Source organism: Prinia subflava, chromosome Z (assembly GCF_021018805.1).
Source record: "Prinia subflava isolate CZ2003 ecotype Zambia chromosome Z, Cam_Psub_1.2, whole genome shotgun sequence".
Taxonomy (NCBI): domain Eukaryota; kingdom Metazoa; phylum Chordata; class Aves; order Passeriformes; family Cisticolidae; genus Prinia; species Prinia subflava.
This window is the reverse complement of record NC_086283.1, coordinates 65,367,902-65,382,020: the sequence shown is the minus strand read 5'-3', so window position 1 is coordinate 65,382,020 and position 14,119 is coordinate 65,367,902. Positions and strand designations below refer to the sequence as shown.

Here is a 14,119-nt window from a genome sequence, read left to right as displayed (position 1 = left end):
TTTATCTTGAGTACCACAGTAAGATATTGAACAAAATATATACAGCATTTTTCCTTTATTAGTAGTTTGTGTCATTAAATATTGTTTTGAGCTATTCCCAAGGAGAGCAGGACCATCATTTTAGAGTTGCCCTTTCTTCATGTCAGAGTCTTTTGACAGGGTAATCATACCTTTCAAGTGCCACCAAAAATGGTAAAAGTCAGATTTCTTAAAATGGGCACTCTGCAGCTGCAGACAAAAGTTTCATTTCTGCTTCCTTGGTAGGTGCTTCTGAAATAAGTTTGTAGAAAGGTCTGGTATTAGATACATTGCAATTAAGCTGATGATTGCTGCCGTCTGCTGTGTATATGATAGTAATTGAAGTTACATACACATATTTTAAGGAGAATTTGACCTGAGTAACTAAGACCTTTTCTTTATGTATGCTCAGTTCAACTCTTGTATTTTTCAAAACCAACAACAACAAAAAAAGGCAATATGTGTTCTTTAAAGGAAAAACAGCCTATTTTGAAATCTTTTATTCTGAAAAGGATCCCAACCTTTTTTAAACATTTCACATCAGAGCATAACTGTAGATTTGTAAAACATAAGGAATCTTAAGAATGCATCTTAACTTTTCCTCACTCTATAATGTGCAGGAGGATTTGTGGCAAGTTTACAGTGACAGGACCTCAGTTTTAACTGGACTACTTTTAGCTTTTTTTTTTTTTTTTTTTTTTTTTTTTTTTTTTTTTTTTTTTTTTTTTTTTTTTTTGGCAAAACTTGAAGATACTCCACTAGCCTATGTTTTCCTAATACAGTAAGGCTTTTTTAAAAGAATTTGAATTAAGAGGGAAATTGCCATTCTGGGTAGTATCTGTTATTTTTGCTATTGTGTTTATTTTCTGTGATTATTTTCTGTATGCTCTGCTTTTCATTATACCAACTTACTGTTGTTTATGGGTTTAAATGTCAGGCATCATAATAACACGTAAAAATCCTTACAGTTTTTGACTTCCATAATTACCAGAAAACGCTCTAGAAATCTTCTGTAAAATAAAATAGGAGCCACGTGCTCTGTGCTTAAAAGTAGAAATTCAGTGTCCCATTCCTGTTCTTTGTAGCATTGTTGATGATGTGCCACTAAAGGAAGAACAGACTGACTGTTCTCTACTTTAAAAAGCAAACCAAACAAAGCTTCTTGGCCTGCACTGAGAACTTCATGTGGCCAAAGATATCTGTGATGATTGTTGCAAAGGAAGAGAGTGAGAGGAAAAACAGAGGCAGGATTATAACCAGTTCCCACGTATTGCAGAGTACATAAACACCTCCTTTTCAGTAACTCTACACTTTTTCTTCTCCTTCTTTTCCTTGATTACAAATGTTGGGGTTCAAACTAGACACAACCAAAGAAAAATACAGAAAGCAGCAAAAATAAACCTTGTGATTTTTCATTAGGACTCTTTCTTCCATTTCATCAATAAAAGGTGAGTTGTTTAAATCAGCTGCACCTTTCATATTCAGATCTCCTTTTGTAACTTCTTCTTTCTCTTACAAGATTAGAATATATGTCTTTGACATGATATTTTCACGATTTTTTTTCAGTAAGATTCTCCTTGGAAAATTCTGTTTTAAGTGGTCTCTTGGGTTGGATGACCTACGTTCAAGATGATACAACTAAAGATAGTACCCATCATGTTCACCTTATCAGTTACTTCTGAGCACAGCCAGAATTATTGGGAGGTTAGGACACTGTTGTCTTACAACCATTAGTTTCTTTTACCTAACATATAGACCCCATTTTTTGCAGCACAAGGTATCCATAAAGATGATGGGCAGCTCACAGAGCAGAACAAGTAACTTAATTCCTTGTAATCTAGGCTTGTTTTTCGTTGTTTTGTTTATATTTAGCTCACTGCTTGGATATAATTATTGAATTCCACCGTCTGCATGAATATTTAGTGCTTAGACTTTTATTTAGGAATATGCAGCATATCAGTAATCATATGCACAACTACTAGGGCAACAATCTTGGCTTCAAGACACCACATGGATTAGATTTCTAAAGAGCCTTTCCAATGAAACATGAAAACATGTGAACACTTCGTTTTTCTTTTTTTTTACAAATATTAATTCAGAACACATTAAAGAAAACACTTTAAACTGGGGATATGTAGGTCCAGCAGTGCAGGGAAGATTTGCATTTTGTGGTTTCTTGGACCCTGAACCTAATTTTCATCTGAACATTTTTTCCATCAGATATTCAGAATTTTTCCTGTTGAGAATGCAAAATCCAACCTGATATTCATAAATCTGATACCTTTCTAGATAGAAGAAAGCCTTTTGAGTTTAATATACTACTAGCAGCTCTTTCCTTAGTCACACAGGAAGAACTTTAATTGCAGTGGTGAGTCCAATCCTCTAGTCAAAGGAAAGTAAATATTTCTCCTGCCATGCTGTCTCCTTCCTCCCTCCCTTCTTTTTGATAGGAGCTTCCACTCCCCAGAAGCTGAATCACCCTTTCTCAATATTTCTCTATGGGAGTTATTTATTTAGCTACCCTGGAGGAGTTACTGATTAAATGAAACTTTGCCAACCATCTTGGAACTTGGCAGATGGTACTTGGAAATTTTCACTCAGTTTTCAAGATTCCTCCAAGTCCCAAGGCTTCCAGAGTTAACACATACAACAACATATGTTGTACTCTTCAGCAGGTGCCTACCATGGATTGGAGGAGAACCACCAACAGTACTCTGAGATTCTGACAGACAGGGAGGGAAAAGAAAGCAAGAAAGGGAGAGTGGAAAAGATTGTAGAAAATGTCTTCAAGCATAGTAAGATCTCAGGATAAATTTGTCTGTTGAATCTGAAGGTTTGAATTAGTTCATGAAACAGCAGATTTTCAAACCCTTAGAACTTAGCTTCTTGCTGTCTCACAAAGCAGTGCTATTTTGTGCTTTCATTCATTGATTCTGTATCTTAAAACTGGGTGGGAGTTTGTTATGATTCCTCTCTCCTCCTTTGATTTTAATTTCTAAATCAGAAAAATCCTCTTCATTTCTAACTCAGCTGTCACTAAAAGAGGGCTCCTTGTAAGACCTGCAGCCTTTGAAAACTGGGGCATTTCTGACAAATTGAAAAAGGGGCATTTCTTTGAAGAAAGTGTCAAATGGCTGCTAATGTGGTATTTTGTTCACATAACCCTGCAGATCTTCATATACCAAAATAAGGAGGCAAACAAAAGTTTTACATCAGATGATTTCAAATACAGCTGCACAAGGAAGTTGGGATGTATGTACAATTTGAAAACAATAATGAAATGCTTTCAAAACCTGAACGGTTTGCGAATACTTAGGAGTTAGACTCACCTGCTGTAGAGCCAGAAAGCCTTACTGGAAAGACCTTTCTCCGTGTACATCTGTCAGCCTGTGATTCACCCCTTTTACTGAACAGCTCTTTAATCCTATTTCTGTAACCCTGTGGGGAGGATGAGATACGTTTGTACACTTTATTATTTGTAATTCAGTCTTCTTTTGTTACAGAGTGACTTTTGATCTGTGATAATACACAGAGGTTCTATTGTGAATATGCTGTGTTGAAATGACTGGCTGTCACATAAGGAGGAGGCAGCTAAACCGAGAGGAAGGATGCAAAATGCTAGTAACAAAGTAATGCTGAATTGATGCCTAATTAATACTGGCAAAAATGCTGCCACTCTGTGCATTTTTTCTGTTTCTTGTAAATCTTGTGACTCTTTATGGGTAAGAGTTTCAGGAAACATCATGATGGTTAAATACAAAAGAAATGTAAATGTGTTTTTCTAGTGAGAGTAGCATAACATCATGATGGGGGAGTACAGGAGAAATGTAAATCAGTTTTCCAGTGGTTTTCCACTGAGAGTACTGGAAGACAAGTGAATGAGAAAGGTGGATACGAAAAACAAATGCTATAGTCAAGCTATGGAAGAAGTTTAATAGGTGCATTATCTTTTTAAAACTCTTTTTAAGTCTTAAAACATTAATAATTATTGTTTTCATGAAGACTCAAAAAAATGGCATTTACAAGTGTTTTGTGTGCAAAATAAATATATCCAGAAACATGGAGACATGCTACTCCAAATTTTTTACATTTAAGTCTGCCTTCTTAAAAATTAGTCCCCTAAAGGCCAGTATTGCATGCTTTGCTTCTGGAAATTAGGAAGAAGTTCTCCTACTTGTTGCTATAGGAAGCAAAGCAAGGCTGAGGGAAAAACTTAATTGGATGCTGCAAGATTTTTTTGAAGCGTAGTGAACAATAGTGATAAAGTCCTTTGGTTTGATAATTTAAAAGTATATTGTCAGCATATTCTTGATATCAGGAGAGGCTTTTAGTTGGGTTTTTGGTTTTTATGAAAGATTGATAGAGATGAACATTGCATTAACCCACAGTAGCTTTGCTGTTATTTCAAGTGACATCTAACACCAAAGTAGTTTGTTTCCCACCTGTACAACCTGCTTTAGGAAGATGGGGCATTTCTAGCAGTGAATTTAAATCCAGATACAGTCCATTAGAAAAACTCTTTAACAAACCCAAGAGTCAAAAAAAAAAGAGAGAGAGAGAGAGAAAAATTATGCATCAGTTTGGTACAAATTTTTCAAAAAATAAATGACACATGAAGCTGCTGGTGGGTTTTCACCACATCCATAGTTTTGACGAGCTGTTGAAGTGCCTAAGAGTATCTCCACTATCTCTACTAGTATCAATGAGATCTGGATTTGGAACTGAGTAACTCTTCACCTTGTATATCAACTAAGTAAATCTTCTGTCACAAAAAAAAAAGTAAAAATTTTAAGTAACTTGATAACTAATATGAGTAATAATGTTTCTACAGTATTTTTTTTTCTAACTCTGTACCATGTAACTTGTCTCCCTTGAATTTTTTCCGAACTGTGGCAGAGAAAGAAAACCCAGAAACTAAAAAAACCTGCCAACAAAAAAGGTTTTGGTGCATTTCTGTACCATTTCTGAGGAATTTCTTTAAAAGATGAAATTGTAGGGTAAAGATGAAAACCCAGATTCAATTTTGACATATGCAGATCAGAAAAGCAGAGGTATAATTTTACATCTGTACATAGTATTGAAAAACATCCATCCTTTCAATCTAGATGTTATCTGATGCTTTAGAAAATAAGTTTCTGTGTTAAACCAGACTCTTTCCTATTATGTACATAACTGTTTCTGCAATAAAATTGTTGGAATGATAGAAAGTGATGTACAAGTTTATCACCGCGAGCCTAGCTAGATATGGACACTCAGGAGACAGAAGTCTGGGTTCAAACAGAGCAGCAGGCAGGAGACCCCACTCTTAGTTTATTCTTCCTATTATATACCTCTACTAAGGTGACCATGGATTGGAGGGTGGTTATTCCACCTCTCACCCACATTGGCCAAGGAGGCTGTCATTCAGCCTCCCCTTCTCTTGGAGAAGGAATCCATAACAAGGGCAGTATTTACAAAACATGGTCTACTGTTTACATTTACGAGCGTTAGAAGCTGCACACTTCTGCTTTAGTATGAACGCTCAGTAAACTAGGAAAACTCAGGGCAACACAACTTACTCTTTTTTCCTTATCTCCAAAGTGACATGTCTTGGTCACCTCAGAATGTCAGGAAAACAAAGCCTCCAGAACATATGTGCAACTTGAGGAGAAAAAATCAACCATTTGGAGGGCTTGAGAGATGCAGAAACTGTCCTCTGATTAGAAATAGTCAGGACACAGAAATAACCTTCTACTTTCTGTGTCAATCAGACTTAGGCTCTCTATAGAGCCTGTCTCTGTATGTCCTTTGGCCACGAGGTAAACATTGCAGGCATTCTAATTAAAAGGTTAACAAAAGTATAAGAACAGTAACAGCTAGGTTTAGCCTTTAGTTAAATGACTGTAAAACCTTTACTGTTAAGGCTGGGCTTTCCCCTGAGGCTCTACAAGATGAAAGTAGGCTGTCTTACCTTCACTGAGATTATGCATGGTTTGAAAACATCCTTTTTTCAGTACTGCAGTCCTGGAAGATGTGGTAGTTTAACAGTTTGCCCTGGACGTGCCTTGTTTACCTGCTTAAAATATTCATCAGCCGGTTGTCACTGATTTTTAAACAGGTTAGGCTCCAACCATTTGACAAGGGCCTTTGATAAGACTTTAACTGGTGTTGTACATTTGAGAATCTATTTTAGGATTGGGACTGGCATCATAGCAGGCACTTATTGAAATAGCTGTCCCCTGAAATCCTTCATGAAAAGTTTTCTACTGCAACATTCTCTGGTTATGTGTGTGGATCACATAGTATCATCTTTAGTGTTACTTTCACTACCTTTTCAGGAACATAGCCAGGGTGTTTTTGTAGATAATATAGTTCCTGAACTTGTGCCGTCTCTCAAATTAAAAGCAGACAACTTAGCATTCTGTGAGCTTTTTAGTAGCTTATGTCTTAGAAAAGAAAATATTTAAATTCTTGAAACCATGCATCAAGGACAAAATGAGATAGCAGTATACAGCAAAGTGTTAATTTTTGAACTGAGGAGAGAGGTTAAAAGACTTAAAATCTGTTTTAATCACCTACTTTGCTCCTCATTGCTCTCTGGGGCTCCAAAGCTTCACATTTAACTGTTTAAGTCATTCCTAGAAAGTAATTTCTACTACAATTAACTTGTAAGTTTTAGCCTTAGTGCCTGTGATGTTGTTAATAAGTATCAGGATTTCTAGCACCATAAATTTCCCCTAAAGTCTTGTCAAAGTTGATTCCTTTAAATGGACTTGAGCATAGCACTCTTATTGTGACAAAATCAGGCATCCTCTGTGTCCCTACATTTGGATTTTAATGGATTGTAGATGCTGTATTTGTCACATGTCAAAAAAAATTGACTCAGCTCTCAGAATCAGTTTCAAATTGAGATGGAGTGTAGGAATATTTTCTCTTGTTTTAAAATCCTTTACTTGACTTATGCTATGAAATTCATTCTGCCAAAGCCAGTGTACATTGCAAAGTGCTTCCCCTGTAAGAAAGAGTACTTTCAATATTTTAAACAAAATTATCTACTTCTCTCCCAATATGATAACATTGTGTATAAAATGCAATTTGCAGCAATTGGAAATGTTCAGAGGTGGTGACCTGTTACTTGCCTTAGTTTTGCTGAGAGGGAGAAAAAAACATAGAAGCCCAAAGCTCATCAGGTCATAACCCACATCTAAAGAAGTAATTTGTTTGCAGATTTTGACCTAAGCAAAGCCTTTCAACGGATGTGTACCCAAAAGGCAATATAGAGACTTCTTATGATACCATCTGTCTACCACTATCACAAGAGCACAAACATTGTAGTGAGAAGGGCTGAGATTGTTTTTCTGCTGCCTCTTTGGTTTAGTTCTGTCCAGCTGACTTCTCTGTGCTCTCTGTGGAAAATTGCCTGGCAGGTTCCTCAGATCATTTCACAATTACTTCAGGGAAGAGCCCTCTCTCCCCTCTGCAGTTGTTCTTTCGTTCCCTCCCACATTCTCTGTTTCTTCTGACCCACAGGGGTCCAGAAGCACTTCAGATTCTGGTACCACTCAAGCAAAGACTATGGACACTGTGATGAAAAAGGTTCAAAAGTCTATTCAGCTTGGAGAAGAATTACATCATGTAGGTTGCAGATAGATTTTCTATTATAAGCTGATTGTATCCACCAAGTACTCAGCAGCCAGAATGTTTGGTTAACTGTCTTACAAGCAGTCATGTTTTCTTCTATCAGCCTAAAATCTGCTGCAGATAGCCCAAAATCCTCTGAAACAATGTTGACTGCAGAGTGGAGTGTGATCTGGTCCCTAGAGAGTGAGAAAGCAGCAGCCCAGATCAATTTCATCAAACAGGAAAATATTTTTACTGAGCTTTTTTGGTGATTTGATGAAAACAGAATCAGGGCCCTGCACAGAAATGGAAACATCTTCAGGCAAAACCCCTAGGGTTTTGTTTGTAACCATGCAAAACAAAGCCAGAAAAGGAATTCAACACTACCAATGCAGATGTTTTAGTAGAACTAACAACTGAAAGTACTTCAGGAAGCTGAATTTTTTCTCCCTAGTCTGAAATGTATTGAATAGGAAATGTTTTAGTAAAAAGGAAGACTGAATGAATCCTTGGGGTTGGTGGGGAGTTGAAAAATTCTGATGTTACACAAGTGAGTATAATGTAGTTAAATATATGGTCTAATCTAATCTATGGTCTATAGCCATGTCATGTAGCTATAAATTTGACCTGACAGATTTGAAATAAAACCCTATAAAATTAGGCACTAAATTACAGGTTTTAAACAGTGTAAAGCATAGAGAAATGGCAAAAATCTACCATCTATGTAGGTATGGGCAGATGCACTGATTTTACACAGACCTGCGCGTATTATAACAACCTAAGAACTGACTCCTCCTGGCCATTCATAAAATCTGCTGGGGTTTTTTCTCCCTGACAAAGAAAGAAAAAGAAAGAAAGAAAGAAAGAAAGAAAGAAAGAAAAGAAACGAAAAACCAAACAAAAACCCCAAAACAAAAACAAACAAACAAACAAAATAAAACAAAAAAACCACCCAAGAGGGGGGGTGGGAGGGGGTAGAACTTTGGACCCAAAAAAGTTCAAAGAAAGGGTGTTCCCTTGTAAATGCTAGTAAGTATCAATGCAAAATTGCCATCTCCTTGTGGCATGTGGTTTGTTTTTCAAACAAAAATTCCAGAAGATAAAGTACAAGAACTTTTCTACATTGAGGCTACTAATACTGCATGACTTTTTTTTTCACAGAATTATCACAGATAATTTCAACTTGTTTGTTGGTTAGTACTTCACAATTAATTGGGAGCATGCATTGCTCTGGCTATTGTCAGGCTGCACGTCAGCTCCTCTTTTTGGTTTTATGGCAGAAAAGTGCTTGCTACATTCTCACTGTGTTCCCCTAGAACAACTCATATCTGGAACTTAAAAGCTGTATAGAGATAGAGGCAGTATTCTGGTGGAACACAGAAGCATCTACATGATGGGCTGGGAATACCCTAAGCCACATTAATTTAAAGGTGTATATTTTTATACATATAAATGTGTAAAAATATCTGGAGCTCTGGAAGAAAACACTGGCCTTAAAAATGAAACAGTAATTACACAGTTTTGCAGCATAAAACCAAATACAATTGCAGTAAGGATTATGTTATACTATGAACAGTTTATCTGACCTTGTAATTGCAGTAGACGGGTTATGTGGATTCATATTGCAAATAAAAACAAATTAACAAATTTGTCAGAGCCTTTCCAGCGTGACTGGCCTAATAGTGTCTAACCTTTTCCAACTGGCTTTTCAGACCACCACAGCTCCCAGTTCAAGCTGTGACACTGACCTCTGCTCCCCCTCTAGGGTCAGGAAAACACATGGAGTTGCCCGGGCTCCACACACGGCCTCAGATTCTCCAGGTGGCCTGCTGCAGTTCCCCCATTGGGGCCAGGCAGGGGCAGTGAGGAATTTAAATCAACTCAAGCTGCCACTGATCTGCCACAGGATCCCATAAGGCCTGAACAGCAAGTCACCGACACGCACGGATCTGAGCCAAATCACTCCTTTCACTTTCCAACTGGTTCAACCAAAAAAACCCCAGTTTTAGGTCATCAAAAGAAAAACAAAAAGAAAAAAAACTACAAAAACCATCAAATACTTTCTCAGACACCATATCAAGTTATCAATCACCCTCAGAACTTACTGAGGACAGCATAAAACCAAAAGCTTCACTGATTCAATACTGAATCCCGCCATACAAGAAGACAATCCAAAAACTGCTTCCCTTGGATCCACACTTGTGACCTGAAAAGGCCTCCACTTTCTAAAACTAAAAGCAGGGGAATCTGCAATATCAACACACACAAAACTAGAAAGGCATAATTGTAAAACTACTTCATGGGGAAAGTAGAATTAACAGTTATACAAGGCTGTAAAACTGGTATTACAAATTCACTTTAGCTTTGGGGTTTGGTTTCTTAGCTTTTACCTTGTGGGACTTGGAAAGCAGAAGGTGGGACTGAGAGCACGTGGCCATGGTGGCCATGCGGTCACAGCGCACATGGCACTAGCCATGCCGTGCCAGGTTTAGCAGGAAGGGGTTAACTCTCAGGGGTTTGTTAAGGGAAAGGGGGTTAGGGAGAAGGAGCAGTGAGGGGAAGAGGGAGTAAGGGTGAGGAAGGAGGTTACAGAATTTACAAAACTGAGTTTTGGGAGGTGTGGGGCTTGGGCTCTTTTCGCTGCTGTCGAGGGCGTTGGCTGCTCAGGCTCTATCAACCGTGTGCAGGGCCTTTCTCGCCACTGCTGCCGAGCGGGGGAAGGGCTGGCTGTTCTCTGCGCGGCTTCTCCCGGTGCTGGGGCCTGCGCGGGCACTGCAGCGGGGCCGGGGCCACGCGTCGGCTCGTGTTGGGACTGCCCCGTGCCACGGCGGAGTCCCGCTGGGCCAGGCCCACTCTGCCGCCGGGGCTGCGCCGGGCTGGGGCCGCGCCGCTGCCAGGGCCACTCTGCTGCCGCTTCGCCGTCCACGCCAGAGCCACTGTGCTCCCGCTGCCAAGGGGCTGGGACCCGGGCCCGTGCTGGGCTGGTCGGCGGTGGTGGAACAGCGGCGTGGTGGCTCACGAGGTCTCTGCGCGGTGGGGGAGGGGCCGCCCTGGGCCGCGATGGCCCGGGACAGCCACTCCACCAGAGACGGCACCGAAACGGTGTTACCATGGTCCATCTTGTCTTAGGGTCGTTGGTGCTGTTGCCCAACGTTGGTGCATCATTTGTCATAGTTTAAATTTTGGGGGGTCCCCGGGGAGGGTCCACCGGGAGACCCCCGGGTCCTTGGGTCGTGAGTGTTCCCGTGCTGGCAGGCAAAGAGACTCAGACGGCTGCTGAGATGAGGGTTTATTCAAAGTCTCACTCCAGGCAGGGAGCACGGTCTTGCGGGAGAGGGGGAAGGGAAGGGGAGAGGGGGAAGGGGGGAGAGGGAAGGGGAGCGTCTGGAGGCCTCCAGGGGAAAGAGAGGCAAAGAGGGTGAGCCCCCTGCATTTGCACACTTAACACAGAGGTTCAAAGTGGACGCAGTAACATTCTCCAGCCAATGAGGTTACAGATACGCGATACTGCAGGGAGGGTACAGACTTGGGATAAACCATACATTTTCCAGGGGTGAACGAGAGTCTACCATTTCCATAAAATGCAATTCCACATTGGCCTGTTACTGTGTTTTCTCTTTCAATTCCTCATTTCACACATCGCCCACCTGCTGACTTCAGAACATACCATGAAGCCTGTGGAGGCATGAGAATGCCAGTGTGCTAAAGCCTTCTGCAATAACTTTAGCATCATAGGAGCCAAGACCAGCACATCTGACATCAGCAGTACTGTGTATGCTAACTTTGGGGAGTCCAGTCCAGTGTGGAGGTGCTCTAGAAACTTTAAATGGAGGAGATAACTAGTCTAAATTTCTTCTTAGCCAGACAGTGATGCCTTGAGTCTCAAGAAAGAAGGTATGGAAGAGAGGTTTTCTTGCAGGAGTATGAAATACTGCAAAAGTCAGTTAAATTACTCAGTTCACAGGGCTAAGCTTTTCCAATACAAAGAGGAAAATGGGAGGCTGAGTAGCCTTGTTCTGAGGAGTCGTGGTGTCAGCACAGAATGTAAATAGTGCTTGCCAAGCCTCATAGTCATATACCAGAAGAGCTACATGTTGTTAAGCTGGTGTTTCTTTTGGACTTGAATTATTTTCTGTCTCACAGAGGCATTAATATGTATGCCTAAACATATTCCAATCCTTTTGGCCTATTTCTGTTTTCAGCTTGGCAAAGAAAGTCACATGAAAGTCAAATGTTTCCCTCATTTTAGGACCTAAGACTTCGCCTCAAGTTTGCATCAAAATATGCTGTTATTTGCAAATTCCTTCATTTGAATTTTTATGTCATTGTGAACTGTAGAGTAAAATGCATATATAAATTTTGATCTCTTTTATTTCTGAATGGAAATTCAAAATGCCTTATGAAATGTAATAACTTTTTTAAAACATGGCACTTCTGTGAGCACACATCTTCTGTGAGCACCCATATTCTTCCTGGTTGCCCAAAAACACTAAAAAATTGTCCCAGTTGCAGCACAAGTCATGGCACAGGTCGTGTCAGGAGATCTGGTTAGGACATGGCACAAAGGCAAGGACACTTAGTTTTCATTAGTCACTTGACTTCATCTGTGAGAGTAGCCAAGCTGCATTCATGTATGGCTTTTTAAGTGGACCAGTACCTCACCTTGTGCTCACAGTCCAAACCCCTGAGAACAGAGGTAATGTGATCACAAAATTTGAACGGAGAAGGATCTTAGTTGCCTCAGACACTGAGAGACCCTCTGCCACTATGTCTTTAGTGTAACAGTAGCTGAGGGGTCCCTTTGTGCCTTTTTCACTGCTTAGCAGTGATACTCCCTTTCAATACTCACAGAATTGTTGAACCGTTGAGGTTGGAAATGGCCACTAACATCATTGATTCTGACCATTAACCTAACACTGCCAAGTCCATCACTAAACCATGTCTCTGAGTACCATTCCTACACATCTAGTAATACCTCCAGGTTTGATGACTCCACCACTTTTCTGGACAGTCTCTTTCAATGTTTGACCTTCACCTTTTGGTGAAAAAATTTTCCTAATAACCAACTTTCCCTTGTGCAATTTGAGGCCATTTCCTTTCAGTCTATAACTTGCTCTTTAGAAGATGTTGACCCACACCTGGCTATACCCTCCTTTCAGGGAGTTGTAGACAGCGATAATGTTCTCCCCGAGAGCCTTCTTGTCTCCCGGCTGAACATCCTCAGCTCCCTCAGCTACTTGTGCTCTAGACCCTTTTCCTTCTTTGATACCCTTCTTTGGGCACGCTTCAGTGCCTTAGTGTCTTTCTTGTAGTGAAGGGCCCAAAACTCACCCGTGATAATGGCTTTCCCAGCTTAAGCCAGAGGATTTTGGCCTAGAAGCAGTAATGAGCTATACTGTGGCCCCAAGAGCACAGTTTGTATGGCACTCAATTCCAGCTAAAATAGAGATGTCTTGCTTTGCCAGCCTCCAGGATTCTGCTGTCTTCCCTTTCCTGATAGCGCTCACCATCAAGAGCATTTCATCATCAACAGCCTGGGTACCTTCCCCTCTGTCACAAACAAGAAAGCAACTTTGAGAGCCTGCAAGAAGACCCTTGTTGCCTCCTTGTTCCCCTGCTTGCTTTTACCCACCTATCCCTCCAGATGGAGGTGATGGATTACAGCTGTTACTTGTCTGGTTTTTGCCTCAAAGCTGTAGAACAGGCAAGTATTAAAGGTAATAAATTCAAGGTCTATGAATGTGATGTTTCACAAAGCTGTCTGTAACATCTTAAATTACAGTCTCAGTGATGTTAGAGATTGATTTATTCTCATTATTTTAAGGCATTTTTTTGGGAGGCCTCCTACATTGAAATAGAAAATGCAGTGCCTCATGTAGTCATAATCAGAGAGGTAGTTTATAAAATGTCACTTGCACCCCTCACTTGTGCACAGTCTGCAAACATACAAGAAACTAGCCAAGAGATTGTCTCCATCTCAGGAAAAACTGGGATGTTTTTAGATAGCATTAATTATGCTGTGAAGTTAACGATATGGAATCAAGTGCTATTTAGAAATAGATTTTCTAGCTAAAACTCTGTGGTTTGATAATTTTAAGTCTTGGGTCCATTGAGCAGTTATTTAATCATGATTGCTGCTTACCTATTTTTTTTTTCCTTTTTGCTTTGGATCGCAGTTAAGAGTGTTCCCTCCTTATTCTCCATCTCTGAAGATGTGTATGGTCCTGTTTATGGCAAAAGAGCTTAGAAAGAGAGTGTGTATTTAAAGGAGAAGGTAGGACCGGAAGTGTAGCAGACCTTTTTTCTCCCAAAACATGCAAAGAATCTCACTTCCCTTTAGAAAGAGAGCAAGTGATTCTGCCTTTTCAGGGTGGAAAAATTACCCTTGAAAGGGAGAAGAGGATGGAGAAGTGTGACACAGGCCACAGATCCACCTAAATGTGCAGAGAGGTCGAACCTGACAGTGATTGAGACAACCTCACTCTGATGTTTCCCTGCTCCC

The 14,119-nt window shown here is 40.2% G+C and overlaps 1 protein-coding gene across 3 annotated transcripts in view; it reads left to right on the top strand.

The window, feature by feature from the left end:
* Window positions 1-14,119, top strand: part of SVEP1 (sushi, von Willebrand factor type A, EGF and pentraxin domain containing 1) — a 125,483-nt gene that overhangs the window by 20,959 nt on the left and 90,405 nt on the right. The window lies entirely within an intron of this gene.